Genomic DNA, 21,537 nt, shown 5'->3' on the forward strand with positions numbered 1-21,537 from the left:
TCTGCTCTTGTGAAAAAGCAAACAGCGGTGCAGGATGGAAGTTTCTTTTAATCTGCTGAGAAAAGAGAGTGAATGCGAAGCAGACTTTAACACGGCTCTGGGAGCGAGCCGAGTGCGGGCTAACCAGGAGAATTGCTTGAAAGAAACGCGACACCGAATGAGCGGTCAGAACAAAGCCTCAATACGGTGTTCCTGTGGTGTTTTTATAAAATGCGGTGTAAAAAAAGGTGTGAATGCCCCATAGAAAACTAAAAGGTGGAGCGGAAGTGTTCGGCTGCAAGAAGGTGTGAATGTCCGACTATATTTGATGAAAAGCAGGTGAAGCAAGGTCTGAATGCCCAACCTTACATCATCAAAAGCGAGATCAGAGGTTTTTGGCTGCAAGAAGGCCATAGTTGGCCAAAAGCGGGTAAGGTGCGAATGATCGGCTAAATATCAACAAAAGTGGGGGCGGAGGTCTTCGGATGCAAGTGGGTGTGAATATCCCACCATACAAGTATGGTGGAGAGGAAGCTGTGAATGGCCGACCATAGTTTGCAAAATGCGGGTGAGAAAAGGTGCGAATGTCCAACCATACATGATCAAAACAGGGAGCGGAGGTGTTTGGCTGCGACAAGGTGTGAATGTCCACCCATAATTAATGAAAAGCGGGCAACAAGTAGGTTCGAATGCCCAACCATACATCATCAAAAGCAGGAGTGGATGTGTTCGGCTACAAGAAGGTTTGAATGTCCGAGCATAGTTTGTAAAAAGCGGGTAAGAAAAGGTTCGAATGCCCGAACATACACCATCAAAAGAGGGAGCGGAGGTGTTCCGCTGTAAGACGGTGTGAATGTCCGACCATAGTTGGTAAAAAGTGGGTATGAAAAGGTTCGAATGCCCAAATTCGGCTGCAAAAAAGTGTGTTCGGCTGCAAAAAGGTGTGAATGTTCGACTAAATTTTATAAAAAGCGGGTAAGACAAGGTGCGAATGTCCGAACATACACCATCAAAAGAGGGAGCGGAGGTGTTCCGCTGTAAGATGCTGCGAATGTCCGGCCATAGTTGGTAAAAAGCGGGTAAGAAAAGGTTAAAAAACCCGACTGTACACAATCAATAGCGGAAGCGGAGTTGTTCGGCTACAAGAAGGTGTGAAAGTCCACCAATAATTACTGAAAAATGGGTAAGAAAAGACGTGAATGCCCAACTATACATCATCAAAAGCAGAAGTGGATGTGTTCGGCCACAAGAAGGTTTGAATGTCCGACCATAGTTTGTAAAAGGCGGGTAAGAAAAGGTTCGAATGCCCGTACATACACAATCAAAAGAGGGAGCGGAGGTGTTTCGCTGCAAGAAGGTGTGAATGTCCGAGCATAGTTTGTAGAAAGTGGGTAAGAAAAGGTTCGAATGCCAGAACATACACCATCAAAAGAGGGAGCGGAGGTGTTCCGCTGTAAGAAGGTGTGAATGTCCGACCATAGTTGGTAAAAAGCGGGTAAGAAAAGGTTCGAATGCCAAAATATACACCATCAAAAGCGGAAGCCGAGGTGTTCGGCTGCAAGTAGGTGTGAATGTCAGATCATAATTTGCAAAAAGCTGATGAGAAAGGTGTGAATGACCGACAATAATTGCTGAAAAATGTGTTAGAAAAGGTAAGAATGCCGGACCATTCATCATCAAAAGCGGGAGAAGAGGTGTTCGGCTGCAAGAAGCTGTGAATGTCCAGCCATAATTACTCAAAAACGGGTAAGAAAAGGTAGTATTGCCAGACCAAAAAAGGGAGCGGAGGTTTTCCGCTGTAAGAAGGTGTGAATATCCGACCATAATTGGTAAAAAGCGGGTAAGAAAAGGTGCGAATGCCCGACAATGTATGATCAAAAGAGGGAACGGAGGTTTTCGGCTGCAAGAAGGTCTAAATGTCCAACCATAATTTGTAAAAACCGGGGAAGAAAAAGGCTCAGAAGCCCAACTATACACCATCAAAAGCGGGAGCGGAGGTGTTCAACTGCAAGAAGGTCTGAATGTCCATCAATAATTGCTAGAAAACATGAAAAAAGAATTTTCGAATATCCAACCGCACATGATCATAAGTGGGAGAGGAGGTGTTCAGCTGCAAGAAGGTGTGAATGTCCACCCATAATTCCTCAAAAATGGGTAAAAAAAAAGGTGCGAATGCCCAACCATACATCATCAAAAGCAGGACTGGATGTGTTAGGCTACAAGAAGGTTTGAATGTAAGAGCATAGTTTGTAAAAAGCGGGTAAGAAAAGGTTCGAATGCCCGAACATACACCATCAAAAGAGGGAGCGGAGGTGTTCCGCCATAAGAAGGTGTGAATGTCCGACCGTAGTTGGTTAAAATACCCGACTGTACACAATCAATAGCGGGAGCGAATGTGTTCGGCTACAAGGTGTGAATGGCCGACCATTTTTTGTAAATAGCGGGTAAGAAAAGGTGCGAATGCCCAACAATGTATGATCAAAAGAGGGAGCGGAGGTTTTCGGCTAAAAGAAGGTCTGAATGTCCAACCATAATTTGTAAAAACCGGGGAAGAAAAGGCTCGAAAGCCTGACTATACACCATCAGAAGCGGGAGCAGAGGGGTTCAGCTGCAAGAATGTCTGAATGTCCATCAATAATTGCTAGAAAACATGAAAGAAAATTTTCGAATATCATACCGCACATGATCATATGCGGGAGAGGAGGTGTTCAGCTGCAAGAAGGTGTGAATGTCCACCCATAATTCCTGAAAAATGGGTAAAAAAAGGTGCGAATGCCCAACCATACATCATCAAAAGCATGTGTGAATGTCAGATCATAATTTGCAAAAACCTGATTGTGTGCAGCTGAACACCTCTGCTCCCGCTTTTGATGGTGTATAGTCGGGCTTTCGAGGCTTTTCTTCAACGGTGTTTACAAATTATGGTTGGAAATTCAGACCTTGCAGCCGAACACCTCCGCTCCCTCTTTTGATCATACATTGTCAGGCATTCGCACCTTGTCTTACCCGCTTTTTACAAACCATGGTCGGACTTTCACACCTTCTTGTAGCCGAACACATACGCTCCCACTATTGATTGTGTACAGTCGGGTATTTTAACCTTTTCTTACCCGCTTTTTACCAACTATGGTCGGACATTCCATTGCATGCAATACTCTCCCATGGTCCTGATTCATTACCCAAATCCCTTGGTCTCTGATGACCGCTGTGCTTGCTGACTTTCTCAAGGATGCGGTGTACAAAATCATCAGTCCCTTCACCAGGTTTCTGTTTGCAGGTGTAAATGTGGGACATATTGATTTTGGTTGGAAATTGAGTGGTGATGGCTTGACACAGTCTTTGGATGGCTGCTTCATATTGAGCGTTATCATTATGTCCTCGTTCACTGTTGGTAGGTCGCAAATCCAGTTGTAGCATACTGGCCTCTATTTTGCCGAGGTCGGTCGGTTTGAACTTTTTTGCCAATATGCGACGCAATTCAACCCCAGTCAGGCAGAATTGTGCGCAGAAATCTCGCAACTCGTCAGCAAAATGGGGTCCAGAAATCTCTGGATCTGGTAAGCATTGTTATGCTTCCATGATGTCAGTCTCAGTCCAGGGTCGATAAACCAGTAATGGTCCAGTGGGAACTGCAACTTTAACCATAGGCATGGTTTGAATCTGGTTTTGTTTTTTCTCACGTTTAGATCTCTGAAGTCCAGATTGTGGGTAAAGGATTTTTGTCACTTGCGTTAAAAGTTCTTGGGCAGGTACGCTGGAGAACCAAACGTCTTCCTTTTCCTCATCATCAGACCTCAATTTCTTCCCGAGGGAGGATGGAAGAAGTCCCTTCTTCCCGAGAGCCAGAGGCTTGTGGCAGGGCTGGCTGTTGTTGTTGCAGGCGTCGTGGAGGGCAGGAGTCCAGGTCTGGATCCGGCACAGCTAATACTAAATTATTATCATCATTCCGTCATGGCATTTGTTTAACATTTTCCTTTCTTTCTCTTAATACACTTTATTTTTTCCAAAATTCTATACCTTTCTTACTTCTTATTTAAACTTAATTTTCTTTTTTTTGCTTCATCTCTTTCTCATATTTGCAAAACTTTTCTTCTAATTTTCTTATTTCTAACATACTAAAAGAACCTTCAGGTGGAAAACCTCTGGACCATATGTCTTTTTCATTTCATCATGCTCAGGTCCCCCGGTAGGGTCAAAAGTCTGAGACCTACTGTTTCCCATTCTCAGACTTGGAATGGGGAAATATATTCCTTCACTCAAAGGACGTCTCCAATGAGGACCTTAATCTGTACTCACACTTCTTCGGACTACTTCACACTTCTTCGGACTGCTTCAAAAGTTTCACTTACCCGTGAAATCTCTGTCTCACTAATGACACAACCGGGAAACCCTCTTTTATTCAAATAAAAACTAAAAAGCAGTCCTATCGTCTCAGACTATCATATTTCAAAAATGATCCCAGCGCTGGTATTCAGGAAAAGGACCTGCCAGTCCTCTCTCTCAGAAAAGGCCTTGGAGGTATGAGGCTGGAACAGCTACTTCAGTCCAGGCTGGCCATGCACTGCGATCCGGTCCAGAGACACCAGTCGAGGGATCCTGTTCGTGACGCCAAAATTGTGGTGGAAATTTAGTAACGCACAGAGTCAGTTATTTTCTTCTGAGGAGATAAGAGGCTTTAATAATAATATCTTGAAAGAGAGAACAACACAGTACAGAATACAGAGTTGCTATGACCACTGAAGTAAAAACACACAGTTATATTGCCCGCTCATCACGTCATCTGTCTTTGGTTGATAGTTGATTGTTCTTCTAACTTTCCTCCCCAACCATCAGTTTAGGTTACCCAAAAGGAGTGTATTGCTCCATCACAAGTATGCTTCTTTCACATACAGGGTAATATGAAGAATTTTATGCCTGAAACCTATTTAGACATGCAAAAATATGAAGGACAAAGCAGTTTTAACTTGGTTTGAGTGAAGGAATTCATTTTATAACAAAATCTGAAATTGTGTAGAACTCGTGAAAATAAGCTTATTGTCGGATTCCTAAAGGTTTAGTGTTGTTCTTTCCTATCCTGCAAAGTACAACGTTCTTTTTTGTTTAAAGCTATTTAGACATGGATAAATATGAAGGACAAAGCAGTTTTAACTTGGTTTGAGTGAAGGAATTAATTTTATATCAAAATCCGGAATTGTGTAGAACTCGTGAAAAGAAGCTTATTCTTGAATTCCTGAAAAAATTTAGTGTTGTTGTTTCCTATCCTGAAAAGTACTACGTTTGTTTTTGTTTAAAGCTATTTAGACATGGATAAATATGAAGTACAAAGCAGTTTTAACTTGGTTTGAGTGAAGGAATTCATTTTATATCAAAATCCGATATTGTGTAGAACTCGTCAAACGACGCTTATTCTCGGATTCCTGAAAAGGTTTAGTGTTGTTCTTTCCTATCCTGCAAAGTACAACGTTCTTTTTTGTTTAAAGCTATTTAGACATGGATAAATATGAAGGACAAAGCAGTTTTAACTTGGTTTGAGTGAAGGAATTCATTTTATATCAAAATCCGAAATTGTGTAGAACTCGTGAAAATAAGCTTATTCTCGGATTCCTAAAGGTTTAGTGTTGTTGGCAGCAGAATTGTAGTCTGAATACCTTTATGCCAAACAGATTTGCTTTGCCAAGGGAAGTTTTTTAAATGTTTATTGTTTATGTTTACAGAGACTGGCTGCAATAGGCATCCCCGCTACCTGGGACCCAACACAGGGCAGGAGGGCCTGATGTCCATCAGGCTCGGGGCCTGCAGTCACCATATTCCGGGAGCTACTGTACCCCCAGAAGGAACCAATCCCGCCCCACACCACTCAACCCAACCCCACCCCGGAGGACCTCTACAAAAACAAACAAACAACAACAAAAATCAAACAAACAAACAAACAAATCACCCGGTCACACCAGTCGCAGCAGCCCGGGCCTGAGACCCACCATCACCCAGGCCCCCCCAGGCCCCTCCCAACAGGGGAAAAGCACACCCCCACACAGACCCCCTCCCCCTCACCGCACGCCCCAACACCCTAAAAAAAACAACCACCTGCGGACACCTTGGAGTTCCCAGAGCAACAAGCCCGGCACCAGGACCTGCACCAACCCACGCATACTGTGGCATGTCCAGGGCAACCCAGACCCCCCAGGCACAGGCAGGGCCCCGCCCCGGGCACAAGGCAGCGGCAAGCCACCAGGTCAAGGCACAGCTCCACCACCCACGCCAGAGCGGCCCGGTCACCCGGTACAGAGCCAGCAGCCACCACCCCAAGGCCCCTAAGGGACCCCGCCCCACACCGCAAGACAGCCCAACCCGCAAGCCCCCAAAACTGCCCTCCAAGCCTGACACACAGTGCCCCCTAGCAATGACCAAACCGGTCCCCACGATCCGAGAGACCACCAGACGCCCGAAGCCACACAGCCCCCCCCAGCACACACTCAACCGCCCAGAGCGATTTCTAAACTGGTTAATACACAGATTGTTCTTCGCTTTCCAGTTCATGAGAATAGTTTTCTTTGCTATACATAACACTGTGAGGATCATGTGTGCTAAGCTAAATTCCACGTTGATGTTGTCTAAGTCACCCAGTATGCACAGTGTGGGGCATGCAGGAATGCTACACTTTAGCCATGTTGATAGGTCCGCACAGACTTCAAGCCAGAACTTCTGGACAGGCGCACAAAACCACAAAGCGTGTGCATAATCATCAGATGTGTTATCTGTGCAATGTGAGCAGATGTTTGAGTGTGTTAGACCCATCCTGAACATCCTTTAAGCTGTATAGTGTGTTCTATGAAGAATTTTGTATTGTATGAGCTGTAAATTAGGATTTTGAGTCATTCTGAAGGTGTTCAAACATATTTGTGGCCAGAAGCTATGACTAGAACTGATGGATAAATCTGCCTCCCATGTTGAGGACGGTAGAGACATTGTGTCATCTATCTTAGACAATAATTTATATATTTTTGATAGTAGTTTTGGGGTGCAGATGCTTAGAAATTCTGCTACCCTAATCGGGAGTTGTAAGTCTGGTTGGTGGAGGATATATTTCTTTGTTATTATAGACTTAAGTTGTTGATATTCTAGGAATTTATTGCTGCCTATCTCATGTTGTGATATGAGCTCATCAAATGAAATAAAATGTCCATTTTGGATTATATGTTCCAGATGTTTGATTCCTTTGATCTTCCACAGAGTAAAGTTTAGCATTTTTTTGTTTTGCAGGATGTCAGGATTGTTCCAGATGGGTGTAAGCTTACACGGGACAAGTGAAGACTTTGTTATTTTAAGAAATTCCCACCAGGCTGTCAGAGAGGTGCTGATGTTAATGCTTTTGAAACATTTGTGATTTTTTACGTTTTGACTAATAAGTGGCAGGTCAGAGATTTCCAGATTATCACACAATGCTTGTTCTATATTTATCCATGTTCATCTATTGGGCTAGGTTTAAACCATTTTGATATATACCGTAACCTATTGGCTAAGGAATAGTGCTGAAAATTAGGTAAATCTAATCCACCACTGTCCTTGGTCTTCTGTAGGGTTTTTAAACTAATACGTGGTGGTTTGTTTTTCCACAGAAATTTGGAGATGCATGAATCTAGTGACTTAAACCAAGTAGCAGGTTGGTTTTATGGGGATCATTGAGAACAAATAGTTAACTTTTGGTAGTATCATCATTTTAATGGTTGTAACTCTCCCCATAAGTGATATAGGTAAGGACTTCCAACGAGAGAGATTGTCCTCTACTGTCTTTAATAATTGCACATAAATTAGCTTTGTTAGCTCTGAGAGCCTGGAGGAAATGTTTATGCCTAAATATCTAATATTTCCTGACTGTAAAGTGATCGCAGGTATATTCTGGACCCTACAGTCAGAAAGTGCTGAGAATTTATTTATGAGTGTGATCGTGTGAGTGAGAGACGTCTGTGAGTTCTGAAGGAAAAGTAATACATCATCAGCATAAAGACTTATTTTATTCTCAATATTTTGGGGTTGGTTGTCTTTAATATTTCTATCTTGTCTGATAGCAGCTGCTTAAGGTTTGATGAAAATAGCAAAAAGTGAGGGAGAAAGTGAGCAACCCTGTCTTGTACTTCTCTGCAGACTGAAGCTTGGAGAAGTTTGATCATTTGTCCTGACACTTGCATTTGGGGAGTCAGTTATTTTCTTGTGAGGAGATAAGAGGCTTTAATAATAATATCTTGCAAGAGAGAACAACACAGTACAGAATACAGAGTTGCTCTGACCACTGAAGCAAAAACACACAGTTATATTGCCCGCTCATCACGTCATCTGTTTTTGGGTATAATTGATTGTTCTTCTAACTTTCCTCCCCAACCATCAGTTGAGGTTACCCAGACACACTCGTAAATACCAGCCTAACCCTGTCCCCCCTAAAGTGCAGCTATCTCATTATAACAAGCCCACCATTGTAAAGAGGAATTTAAGAAAACAGGGCAGGGTGGTACCTTGCAGCTCGGTCATTTGCAGGTTATACACAGTAACACTCAATACAATGCATATAAGAATTATTTTCCATTACATTCCTCCCTTTTGATTATAATAATACCATTATATTAATCAACCCAAAAGAAACAAGGAAAATAATAACTTTATCTGTAAAACATCAGCCTGCATTTGCACACAACGTGAGTTTAAAATGGAGGCATCATATTAATAAAGGGTCCAATGATAAACAATCAAAACATGAACAATTAAACATGATTATCTTCATCCCTCTCTAAGTCAGCGTCACTAGAGGAAAAATTTTGAAAGCAAGAAAGTTATTTGAGTCATTTGGTCTTTTTCACACTGTTGTTTAGATGGACTACATAAAAGGATGTCATCCACATACTGCAAAAGAGCAGAGCCTGTGGTTGATTGAAGTTAATCCAGACTAGCTTTGAGGGCAGCATTGTAAATAGTGGGACTTTCACAGTACCCCTGGCATAACCGGGTAAAAGTCCAAGATCTCCCTTCAAACTAAAAAGCAAACCAAAATGGGCTATCAGGGTGCACTGGCGACAAGTCAACCACTGAGAAAAACTGTGCATCTGATGTAATTTGAGACAAAATAGTGTGTGGGTTGGGCACAGTAGGAGCATGTGGCTGAACTGCAGCATTCACCGCTTGGAGGTCCTGTACAAAACGCCATTCATCTGGCTGGCCAGCATCTTTAATCTTTTTAACAGGAAACAATGGAGTAAGCACAGGTGAATTTTCAAAAGGAACAATAACGCCTGTTTTCTGAAAAGATTGAAAAACAGGTTTAATCCCTTTAATTGCTTCAGGCTTAAAAAGGTATTGTTTTTTACATGGACAAAAGTCTGATTTAGGGGTGACAATTACTGGTTCACAGCCTTTTATCAACCCCACATCATATTTGCTCTTAGCCCAAAGATCATTGGGCACTTCAGCCAACATGGGTATCGAAGACAAATCTGTTTCAGATAAAAAACATGCTTCAAAATGTGATTCTGTGGTAGGAATTAAGTCCACAGTTCTTTGACAATGCATTGTACTCAAAAATGTTTTTTTGTATGCTGACAATCGTTCAGAAAACATCAAATTTGGATCAGCAGGTGAAACAGTCCACTCCATTTCTTTCTGACATGTAGCAACAAACTCTCCCACACCTTGTCACTGCCAGTGTGTACGTTTGGCCAAGGAAATGTGAGGGCGAGTACCACAAACATTAAAAAAATCGAAGTGCTCTGGAGTCAATAAAGTAGGCGCACATATTTTTTCACTTCTTCTCATAGTCATTGTCAGGCCCCAAAGAAATGTGTGATGTGCAGTGCAAATCAGTAGGTTGCATGAAATCAGAAAGGGGTGAAACTAACGCTTTTGCTTCTTCCACTAGTTGTTGTGAAAAAGGAGAGCTGGGAAGTTTCCACTCATAAGCATATGTAAGTGCCGATGAATCAAACTGCACTGCTGTGAAAACTTTGTCAGGCTGTAACATAACCTTAACACCCTCTGGTGTAGAAGTTAAAATAATGCCTAATTTACACATGAGATCACAGCCCATCAGGTTAATGGGACACAACTCTGATAACAAAAATGAGTGTTTGAAGGAGAGCTCATCGGGAGTGACAACACGCAATGGGCATTGTCATTTTCTCCTTCACAACCTGGCCTGATGCAGACATACAGTAAACGTGGTTTCCACTTAACTTTGGAGGGCAATCAAACTCCCCTGACGTCACTACTGATGAACATAAGTTCCTATATTCTGAGAGAAATATCTTTGCTCTAGGACGGAAATAGCATGCAAAACTTTACTACGTGAATCACAGTCGGCAAGCGTTGCTTCACTACACAGAGCAGGAAAAATGTGTGAGTGTGTTTGTGCTATCACCCATTAGTGGAGGCTCCGCTGCCGCGTGACGTCCAGAACCTGCCTCCCACCCTCAGTCAGCCTTTTGCCCAATTTCATCACTTTTTAGCTGTGGACAGTCCTTCTTCCAGTGTCCAGTCTGGCCACAGTAAAAACAAATATTCGGATCATAGCTCTGGCGTGGCCCATTTCGACCTCCTCTCCCACACGTCCACGTCTTCGACTTCGGCCTCGTCCTCTGTTTACACAAACTACGTAATACATGGTCATGGTTGCCAAATGCAGCTCCTTTTCACACTTGTCCCTTTTGGTTGTCTTACGCGTCTCAACTTGGTTCTGAGCATGGCGAGCATATCGGCGAACGTCAGCCAAACGAGGACCCTCACACCATCCCACGTAAATGTTCTTTACTTCAGTGGCGACATCTATATAATATTGTCTGGGTCCCGTTAAAACATGTATTTTTCCCATCTAATTCCTTGTTTGCTTTAAAACAAGTATTCCCCATTTTCTATCCCTTCAGTAACCAACCAGTTTGTATGGAGTACACTGGAGCAACTTGACTGATCAGTAAAACACTGCTTTTGTTGTCACTGCAAGGCTTCCCCCGTCGGTTGTTTCACTGAGACACTACTGAGTAACTACAACTCAACACAGTTTATACACATAACATTCATATACATACTAACAAACAAACAAACAATAATTTATCGCAATTTTCTCATCTCTGTTTGAACGTACACCCAGGTAAATATTCCTGTAGTCTTCTCAACCCTTAGATCCTATTTCGGTGAATTTGACATCTGCCTTGTATGTAACAGATTAGCGGTTTAGCAGTTTTAATTTAGTTTGAGTGAAGGAATTCATTTTATAGCAAAATCCGAAATCGTGAAGAACTCATGAAAGTAAGCTTATTCTCGGATTCCTGAAACTTTAGATTTGCTCTTTCTTTTACTGCAAAGTACAACGTTGAGCAGCACTAATGAGTTGTTTCTATTTTTGGCAGGCTTTACCTTTGCGGATGAAGCCCTTTCTGTCTGTGCAAAAGAAATCTTGTTACTGTGCAGAGTGACTTCTCTGAGTAGAGTCGCCTTACTTGTTGCGACTGTGCCGATGTTCGAAGCTGGAGTGCAAAGTTGTTGCTTTAATGGTGCTCGCTGGAGCGTGTGGTAGTGTAAAGTTATACCATTTAAAAGGGCTGAAGAGTGCTCAGTGCAGCGGGTGGGCGGAGGTGCAAAGTGACACTATGGCCATAAAAAGAACACCGCTACAAGTGCGCATTGTGCCAGGAAGGGCCCTCGGACGTGAACCAGTGGACAGATATCGCTTCTCGGCCTTTTGGCTAAGATCAAGTGTAGTATCTGTACTTATCAGTTTAATATGTGATATGTCTGTGCAAGGACTACATATTAAATGGATTTTTATCAATAGGAGTTGAAAAAGGAGCTTGCTCCGTTCACTCCAAGCATCGACCCGGTATTGCAGTGCCGCTGGGAAAGGTGCGGTCTCCTCTGCTCTTGTGAAAAAGCAAACAGCGGTGCAGGAAGGAAGTTTCTTTTAATCTGCTGAGAAAAGAGAGTGAATGCGAAGCAGACTTTAACACGGCTCTGGGAGCGAGCCGAGTGCGGGCTAACCAGGAGAATTGCTTGAAAGATACGCGACACCGAATGAGCGGTCAGAACAAAGCCTCAATACGGTGTTCCCGTGGTGTTTTTATAAAATGCGGTGTAAAAAAAGGTGTGAATGCCCCATAGAAAACTAAAAGGTGGAGCGGAAGTGTTCGGCTGCAAGAAGGTGTGAATGTCCGACTATATTTGGTGAAAAGCAGGTGAAGCAAGGTCTGAATGCCCAACCTTACATCATCAAAAGCGAGATCAGAGGTTTTTGGCTGCAAGAAGGCCATAGTTGGCCAAAAGCGGGTAAGGTGCGAATGATCGGCTAAATATCAACAAAAGTGGGGGCGGAGGTCTTCGGATGCAAGTGGGTGTGAATATCCCACCATACAAGTATGGTGGAGAGGAAGCTGTGAATGGCCGACCATAGTTTGCAAAAAGCGGGTGAGAAAAGGTGCGAATGTCCAACCATACATGATCAAAACAGGGAGCGGAGGTGTTTGGCTGCGACAAGGTGTGAATGTCCACCCATAATTAATGAAAAGCGGGCAACAAGTAGGTTCGAATGCCCAACCATACATCATCAAAAGCAGGAGTGGATGTGTTCGGCTACAAGAAGGTTTGAATGTCGGAGCATAGTTTGTAAAAAGCGGGTAAGAAAAGGTTCGAATGCCCGAACATACACCATCAAAAGAGGGAGCGGAGGTGTTTCGCTGCAAGAAGGTGTGAATGTCCGAGCATAGTTTGTAGAAAGTGGGTAAGAAAAGGTTCGAATGCCAGAACATACACCATCAAAAGAGGGAGCGGAGGTGTTCCGCTGTAAGAAGGTGTGAATGTCCGACCATAGTTGGTAAAAAGCGGGTAAGAAAAGGTTCGAATGCCAAAATATACACCATCAAAAGCGGAAGCCGAGGTGTTCGGCTGCAAGTAGGTGTGAATGTCAGATCATAATTTGCAAAAAGCTGATGAGAAAGGTGTGAATGACCGACAATAATTGCTGAAAAATGTGTTAGAAAAGGTAAGAATGCCGGACAATTCATCATCAAAAGCGGGAGAAGAGGTGTTCGGCTGTAAGACGGTGTGAATGTCCGACCATAGTTGGTAAAAAGTGGGTATGAAAAGGTTCGAATGCCCAAATTCGGCTGCAAAAAACTGTTCGGCTGCAAAAAGGTGTGAATGTTCGACTAAATTTTGTAAAAAGCGGGTAAGACAAGGTGCGAATGCCTGACAATGTATGATCAAAAGCGGGAGCGGAGGTGTTCAGCTGCAAGAAGGTGTGAATGTCCTACCATAATTGCTGAAAAATGTGTTAGAAACGGTAAGAATGCCGGACCATACATCATCAAAAGCTAGAGAGGTGGTGTTCGGCTGCAAGTAGGTGTGAATGTCTGACTAAAGTTCAAATATATTAACAAAAGCGGGAGGAGAGGTCTTCGGATGAGTGGTTGAGAATTTCCAACCATAATCTATAAAATGCGGTGAAAAAAAAGGTGTGATAGATACCTAAAAGGTGGAGCGGAAGTGTTCGGCTGCAAGAAGGTGTGAATGTTATATATATAGTTGGTGAAAAGCAGGAAAAGCAAGGTCTGAATGCCCAATCTTACATCATCAAAAGCGAGATCAGAGGTGTTTGGCGGCAAGAAAACGGGTAAGGTGTGAATGACCGACTAAATATCAACAAAAGTGGGGGCGGAGGTCTTCGGATGCAAGTGGGTGTGAATATCCCACCATACAAGTATGGTGGAGAGGAAGCTGTGAATGGCCGACCATAGTTTGCAAAAAGCGGGTGAGAAAAGGTGCGAATGTCCAACCATACATGATCAAAACAGGGAGCGGAGGTGTTTGGCTGCGACAAGGTGTGAATGTCCACCCATAATTAATGAAAAGCGGGCAACAAGTAGGTTCGAATGCCCAACCATACATCAACAAAATCAGGAGTGGATGTGTTTGGCTACAAGAAGGTTTGAATGTCCGAGCATAGTTTGTAAAAAGCGGGTAAGAAAAGGTGCGAATGCCCGACAAAGTATGATCAAAAGAGGGTGGAGGTTTCCGGCTACAAGAAGGTTTGAATGTACGACCATAGTTTGTAAAAAGCGGGTAAGAAAAGGTGCGAATGCCCGAACATACACCATCAAAAGAGGGAGCGGAGGTGTTCCACTGAAAGACGGTGTGAATGTCCGACCATAGTTGGTAAAAAGCGGGTAAGAAAAGGTTCGAATGCCCGAATATATACCATCAAAAGCGGAAGCGGAGGTGTTCGGTTGTAAGAAGTTGTGAACGTCCGAATTTAGTCGAACACCTTTTTGCAGCCGAACACAGTTTTTTGCAGCCGAATTTGGGCATTCGAACCTTTTCTTACCCACTTTTTACCAACTATGGTCGGACATTCACACCGTCTTACAGCGGAACACCTCCGCTCCCTCTTTTGATGGTGTATGTTCGGGCATTCGAACCTTTTCTTACCCGCTTTTTACAAACTATGCTCGGACATTCAAACCTTCTTGTAGCCGAACACATCCACTCCTGCTTTTGATGATGTATGGTTGGGCATTCGAACCTACTTGTTGCCCGCTTTTCATTAATTATGGGTGGACATTCACACCTTGTCGCAGCCAAACACCTCCGCTCCCTGTTTTGATCATGTATGGTTGGACATTCGCACCTTTTCTCACCCGCTTTTTGCAAACTATGGTCGGCCATTCACAGCTTCCTCTCCACCATACTTGTATGGTGGGATATTCACACCCACTTGCATCCGAAGACCTCCGCCCCCACTTTTGTTGATATTTAGTCGGTCATTCACACCTTACCCGTTTTCTTGCCGCCAAACACCTCTGATCTCGCTTTTGATGATGTAAGATTGGGCATTCAGACCTTGCTTTTCCTGCTTTTCACCAACTATATATATAACATTCACACCTTCTTGCAGCCGAACACTTCCGCTCCACCTTTTAGGTATCTATCACACCTTTTTTTTCACCGCATTTTATAGATTATGGTTGGAAATTCTCAACCACTCATCCGAAGACCTCTCCTCCCGCTTTTGTTAATATATTTGAACTTTAGTCAGACATTCACACCTACTTGCAGCCGAACACCACCTCTCTAGCTTTTGATGATGTATGGTCCGGCATTCTTACCGTTTCTAACACATTTTTCAGCAATTATGGTAGGACATTCACACCTTCTTGCAGCTGAACACCTCCTCTCCCACTTATGATCATGTGCGGATTGATTTTCGAAAATTTTCTTTCATGTTTTCTAGCAATTAAAAATGGACATTTAGACCTTCTTGCAGCTGAACACCTCCGCTCCCGCTTTTGATCATACATTGTCAGGCATTCGCACCTTGTCTTACCCGCTTTTTACAAAATTTAGTCGAACATTCACACCTTTTTGCAGCCGAACACAGTTTTTTGCAGCCGAATTTGGGCATTCGAACCTTTTCATACCCACTTTTTACCAACTATGGTCGGACATTCACACCGTCTTACAGCGGAACACCTCCGCTCCCTCTTTTGATGGTGTATGTTCGGGCATTCGAACCTTTTCTTACCCGCTTTTTACAAACTATGCTCGGACATTCAAACCTTCTTGTAGCCGAACACATCCACTCCTGCTTTTGATGATGTATGGTTGGGCATTCGAACCTACTTGTTGCCCGCTTTTCATTAATTATGGGTGGACATTCACACCTTGTCGCAGCCAAACACCTCCGCTCCCTGTTTTGATCATGTATGGTTGGACATTCGCACCTTTTCTCACCCGCTTTTTGCAAACTATGGTCGGCCATTCACAGCTTCCTCTCCACCATACTTGTATGGTGGGATATTCACACCCACTTGAATCCGAAGACCTCCGCCCCCACTTTTGTTGATATTTAGCCGATCATTCGCACCTTACCCGCTTTTGGCCAACTATGGCCTTCTTGCAGCCAAAAACCTCTGATCTCGCTTTTGATGATGTAAGGTTGGGCATTCAGACCTTGCTTCACCTGCTTTTCACCAAATATAGTCGGACATTCACACCTTCTTGCAGCCGAAAACTTCAGCTCCACCTTTTAGTTTTCTATGGGGCATTCACACCTTTTTTTACACCGCATTTTATAAAAACACCACAGGAACACCGTATTGAGGCTTTGTTCTGACCGCTCATTCGGTGTCGCGTTTCTTTCAAGCAATTCTCCTGGTTAGCCCGCACTCGGCTCGCTCCCAGAGCCGTGTTAAAGTCTGCTTCGCATTCACTCTCTTTTCTCAGCAGATTAAAAGAAACTTCCATCCTGCACCGCTGTTTGCTTTTTCACAAGAGCAGAGGAGAGCGCACCGTTCCCAGCAGCACTGCAGTACCGGGTCGATGCTTGGAGTGAACGGAGCAAGCTCCTTTTTCAACTCCTATTGATAAAAATCCATTTAACATGTAGTCCTTGCATAGACATATCACATATTAAACTGATAAGTACAGATACTACACTTGATCTTAGCCAAAAGGCCGAGAAGCGATATCTGTCCACTGGTTCACGTCCGAGGGCCCTTCCTGGCACAATGCGCACTTGTAGCGGTGTTCTTTTTATGGCCATAGTGTCACTTTGCACCTCCGCCCACCCGCTGCACTGAGCACTCTTCAGCCCTTTTAAATGGTATAACTTTACACTACCACACGCTCCAGCGAGCACCATTAAAGCAACAACTTTGCACTCCAGCTTCGAACATCGGCACAGTCGCAACAAGTAAGGCGACTCTACTCAGAGAAGTCACTCTGCACAGTAACAAGATTTCTTTTGCACAGACAGAAAGGGCTTCATCCGCAAAGGTAAAGCCTGCCAAAAATAGAAACAACTCATTAGTGCTGCTCAACGTTGTACTTTGCAGTAAAAGAAAGAGCAAATCTAAAGTTTCAGGAATCCGAGAATAAGCTTACTTTCATGAGTTCTTCACGATTTCGGATTTTGCTATAAAATGAATTCCTTCACTCAAACTAAATTAAAACTGCTAAACCGCTAATCTGTTACATACAAGGCAGATGTCAAATTCACCGAAATAGGATCTAAGGGTATTTGGCCAATCGAGCTGTAGCAGCTTCGGTAAAAGAGTATAAGTTGAAGAGTTTGTGAATAAAGGTGTGCGCACACATAGTGAGTTGTAGGAAAATAGGCAGGGAGCAATGCCGGCTGGGGTATATGTTCTTGTATGTTGTCTGACTGTTTGATTTGAATGTGTTGTGTAAGTGTCCTGTTGAATGTTACATGTTTGGGCTTTGACACGCTTCACTGTGGTTGTTAACTGTGTGGTGTGTCCTGAAATGTTATATGTTTGGGCTGTGTGACATGCTTAATGCTTTTCAGTAGCAACCCACTTATTCATATATAGCAACTGACAACATAAGAAGTCCGGACATACTTTGATAGTAGTTGTAGAAGTATCCTTATTGATAATAGATAAACTAATTCATAGTGATAGAACAGTAGATGAACAGGTGCCTGCACATGTCTCATGAAAATAAAATGGGTGTATGATTGCTGACGGCAGAGCAATACTGCCAAACTTATGAGTTCTTGTGGCAAACTTGATTCAGTGTCTTGACGTGTATACGCTGTTTCGCTGACTTGTCACAAGAAACAAAGTGTGTTTGATAAGATCCGACCATTTTATTACGGGAGGATCAGTATGTATGGATTCTGATGTGACTGATAAACCCATTCGTATCTTAAGCATAATCTAATACGCGAGACAACGCCCTGGCACACAATCAAAAAAAAAAAGAGAGAGAGCGGTTTTGTGTCCCCACAGTCCATAATGTAGAAAAGAGAGAAAAAAGCCTTTCTGATTTGGTGTGTGTGCTCACAGTGTAGAGAAAAGAGAGAAAAGAAAGCCGTTTTGGTGTCACGGGTGTTGTGACTTACACACACACATTTCTGAATTGAGAAAGGAAATTATTTTAGAGAAAGCACTAGAGTTTAGATCCCACATTTGTTGATAGGCATTCATTTAATTTTTCTTTTAATCAGTTTTAAAGTGAATACTAACTGAGAAATGAAAAAGGTGAAGAGTTTAGAAGCTTGGTTCAAGAGCAAAACTTGGTTTATGATCAGCTGAGTCTCTAAACAGAACAGCAAAGGGCTTCATCGAACATTTAAAAAAGATTCAGATTGTTAGAATATCCAGAATTTATAGGAATGGTGGTGATTACTCTTATTTTCTAGAATGGAAATAACTGCACCATGTCTGTTTTATGAATTTAAGGGGCTAAAAAGTTTTGTTCTCGTTTTTCTATGATTAACCGAATGTATGTGAGAGTCCAAACAGACAGAAGGGTTACGGCCGAGCGCTGGACCTTCCAAAAAAGATGAGACAGGCTGGACCTGTGCCATACTAGTTAAGACCTGCCTGTGGATAACAGGTTCTTTAAACTCTCACACACACAAACTCACACACGTTTGCACACATACACCCATACACACACACATTCTTGAACTTGCTGCAAGATTAAACATTTGCATTAACTGACTCCAGCAACTCTGAGTCTCATTGAGAGACTTTTCTCAACAATTGGGTCCTCAAACCAGATCTCAACGTTTTTTCCGCTTTCCAGGGTCGGAGCTGAAACCGTGCATGGGGGAGTCCAGTACTCCTAATGAAAGACCCCCTGCTGAATTGCGGTAATTAGGGGCCAGTGTCCACTGAAAGGGGGAAAAAGGGACGAGATCGTACTTTTGAATCAATGGCCAGAAGCCATTGGCAGTGCAGGCATCAACAATAATGGTGTTATTTCACCCATTAACACTTAAGGTACCTCATGCAGTGGCTGTGATATGGTTACTTAACAAAATATCTTTACCAGACATCTCTCCTACATAACAGTTCTTCTTTCACAGCCACACCTTGTTGTCGATAGATGTGCTACACTTAATCCATACACACTGCTACCTACCCCACAGATGGAAAGCCTCATGATTGCATGTCAGAAATAACCATCAGTGTTTTACCCAGGCCAGACTTAACTGATATACGTTATGAAAATGCAGAAATAACTATATTTATTCAACAGGTCAAGCAAAAAACCCTGATGGCACAAATGCTACAGGATTTGCAGTAGTAACAGAAACTGAAGTTTTCTTAAAACAACCACTACCAAAAAATTACTCTGTTCAAGCAGTCGAATTGGTAGCTTTAACTGAAGCTTGTAAATTAAATAACAAAAAGGTTGTTAACGTTTACACTGACAGTCAGTATGCCTTCTCAACTGTACATGTGTTAACACAGCATTGGAAAAACAGGTATGTTGACATCCACAGCTAAATGTATAAACTACAAATATTTTAGCATTATTAGATGTTATTCAATTGCCATCTACAATAGACTCGTATGAATGACCGGAAGGAAAACCATACTGCCAAAGAATTTGTTTAAATATGCTGCAGTATTGAGCCACGCACCATGTCATGTCTCAACAGGAGGGATGGAAGCAATAATGAACAAGGTTTTTACAGCATATGGTTTTACTAATTATTGAATTTTTTTTTTTAGAATAAATAAATTAATAAAGTTTTGTCTAGCAGGTCAAATATGTGCAAAATACATTCCACAGGGCAATCTAAGACCAAAACGAAGATAATTCCCTAAGCCAGTGTATCTTTTTCAACATATTTGTTTGGATTTCATTATTTCATTATTGTGTAGATTTCATTGAACTAAATTAATGTTAAGGGAAACGATTCTGCTCAGTGACAACAGAGGTTTTTACCAAATGGTCTGAAATATTTCCATGTGCACAAGCAGATGCACTCTCAGTAGCAAAATCACGCGTAAAATAACTCATTTCTAGATTTGAAATTCCTGAAAAGATCTTCAGTGATAATTTGACACACTTTGTAAACTATGTCATCTCACTGATGGCAAAGAACTTAAAATAGATCTTAGAAACCACTGTGATATAGAAGGTTTCGCTAACACATTGGAATTGTTTTACTATTTACATATGCATGTGCAGTGAAGAATTGCTTGCTGCTGATAAATGCAAAGAAGAACAGCTTACACATAGATGCTCACATATAGGCTGCTGAATGCAATGAAGACCTGCTTATCCAGTAAAGTTCAATGTCAATGTGTAATATTCAATTAGGATTTGCAAAACAGTGAAGTTAAACAATGAATGGGTCCATAGTCGGTATGAGAAGACTACAGGAATATTTACCTGGGTGTACGTTCAAACAGAGATGAGAAAATTGCGATAAATTATTGTTTGTTTGTTTGTTAGTATGTATATGAATGTTATGTGTATAAACTGTGTTGAGTTGTAGTTACTCAGTAGTGTCTCAGTGAAACAACCGACGGGGGAAGCCTTGCAGTGACAACAAAAGCAGTGTTTTACTGATCAGTCAAGTTGCTCCAGTGTACTCCATACAAACTGGTTGGCTACTGAAGGGATAGAAAATGGGGAATACTTGTTTTAAAGCAAACAAGGAATGAGATGGGAAAAATACATGTTTTAACGGGACCCAGACAATATTATATAGATGTCGCCACTGAAGTAAAGAACATTTACGTGGGATGGTGTGAGGGTCCTCGTTTGGCTGACGTTCGCCGATATGCTCGCCATGCTCAGAACCAAGTTGAGACGCGTAAGACAACCAAAAGGGACAAGTGTGAAAAGGAGCTGCATTTGGCAGCCATGACCATGTATTACGCAGTTGGTGTAAACAGAGGACGAGGCCGAAGTCGAAGACGTGGACGTGTGGGAGAGGAGGTCGAAATGGGCCACGCCAGAGCTATGATCCGAATATTTGTTTTTACTGTGGCCAGACTGGACACTGGAAGAAGGACTGTCCACAGCTAAAAAGTGATGAAATTGGGCAAAAGGCTGACTGAGGGTGGGAGGCAGGTTCTGGACGTCACGCGGCAGCGGAGCCTCCACTAATGGGTGATAGCACAAACACACTCACACATTTTTCCTGCTCTGTGTAGTGAAGCAACGCTTGCCGACTGTGATTCACGTAGTAAAGTTTTGCATGCTATTTCCGTCCTAGAGCAAAGATATTTCTCTCAGAATATAGGAACTTATGTTCATCAGTAGTGACGTCAGGGGAGTTTGATTGCCCTCCAAAGTTAAGTGGAAACCACGTTTACTGTATGTCTGCATCAGGCCAGGTTGTGAAGGAGAAAATGACAATGCCCATTGCGTGTTGTCACTCCCGATGAGCTCTCCTTCAAACACTCATTTTTGTTATCAGAGTTGTGTCCCATTAACCTGATGGGCTGTGATCTCATGTGTAAATTAGGCATTATTTTAACTTCTACACCAGAGGGTGTTAAGGTTATGTTACAGCCTGACAAAGTTTTCACAGCAGTGCAGTTTGATTCATCGGCACTTACATATGCTTATGAGTGGAAACTTCCCAGCTCTCCTTTTTCACAACAACTAGTGGAAGAAGCAAAAGCGTTAGTTTCACCCCTTTCTGATTTCATGCAACCTACTGATTTGCACTGCACATCACACATTTCTTTGGGGCCTGACAATGACTATGAGAAGAAGTGAAAAAATATGTGCGCCTACTTTATTGACTCCAGAGCA

At 42.6% G+C, this 21,537-nt stretch overlaps 2 non-coding genes across 2 annotated transcripts; one reads left to right on the forward strand and one right to left on the reverse strand.

Moving 5' to 3' along the window:
* The first annotated feature begins 11,679 nt into the window (after nt 1-11,679).
* LOC140306182 (U2 spliceosomal RNA) lies at nt 11,680-11,867 on the forward strand. The gene has a single exon (XR_011915534.1). It is a non-coding gene; the product is annotated as a U2 spliceosomal RNA (small nuclear RNA).
* Nucleotides 11,868-16,282: 4,415 nt separating this feature from the next.
* Nucleotides 16,283-16,470, reverse strand: LOC140306172 (U2 spliceosomal RNA). The gene has a single exon (XR_011915525.1). It is a non-coding gene; the product is annotated as a U2 spliceosomal RNA (small nuclear RNA).
* Between the last annotated feature and the right edge of the window lie 5,067 nt (nt 16,471-21,537).

The sequence above is a fragment of the Leuresthes tenuis genome, unplaced genomic scaffold, assembly GCF_036924035.1.
Source record: "Leuresthes tenuis unplaced genomic scaffold, fLeuTen1.0.hap1 SCAF_4, whole genome shotgun sequence".
Lineage (NCBI taxonomy): Eukaryota > Metazoa > Chordata > Actinopteri > Atheriniformes > Atherinopsidae > Leuresthes > Leuresthes tenuis.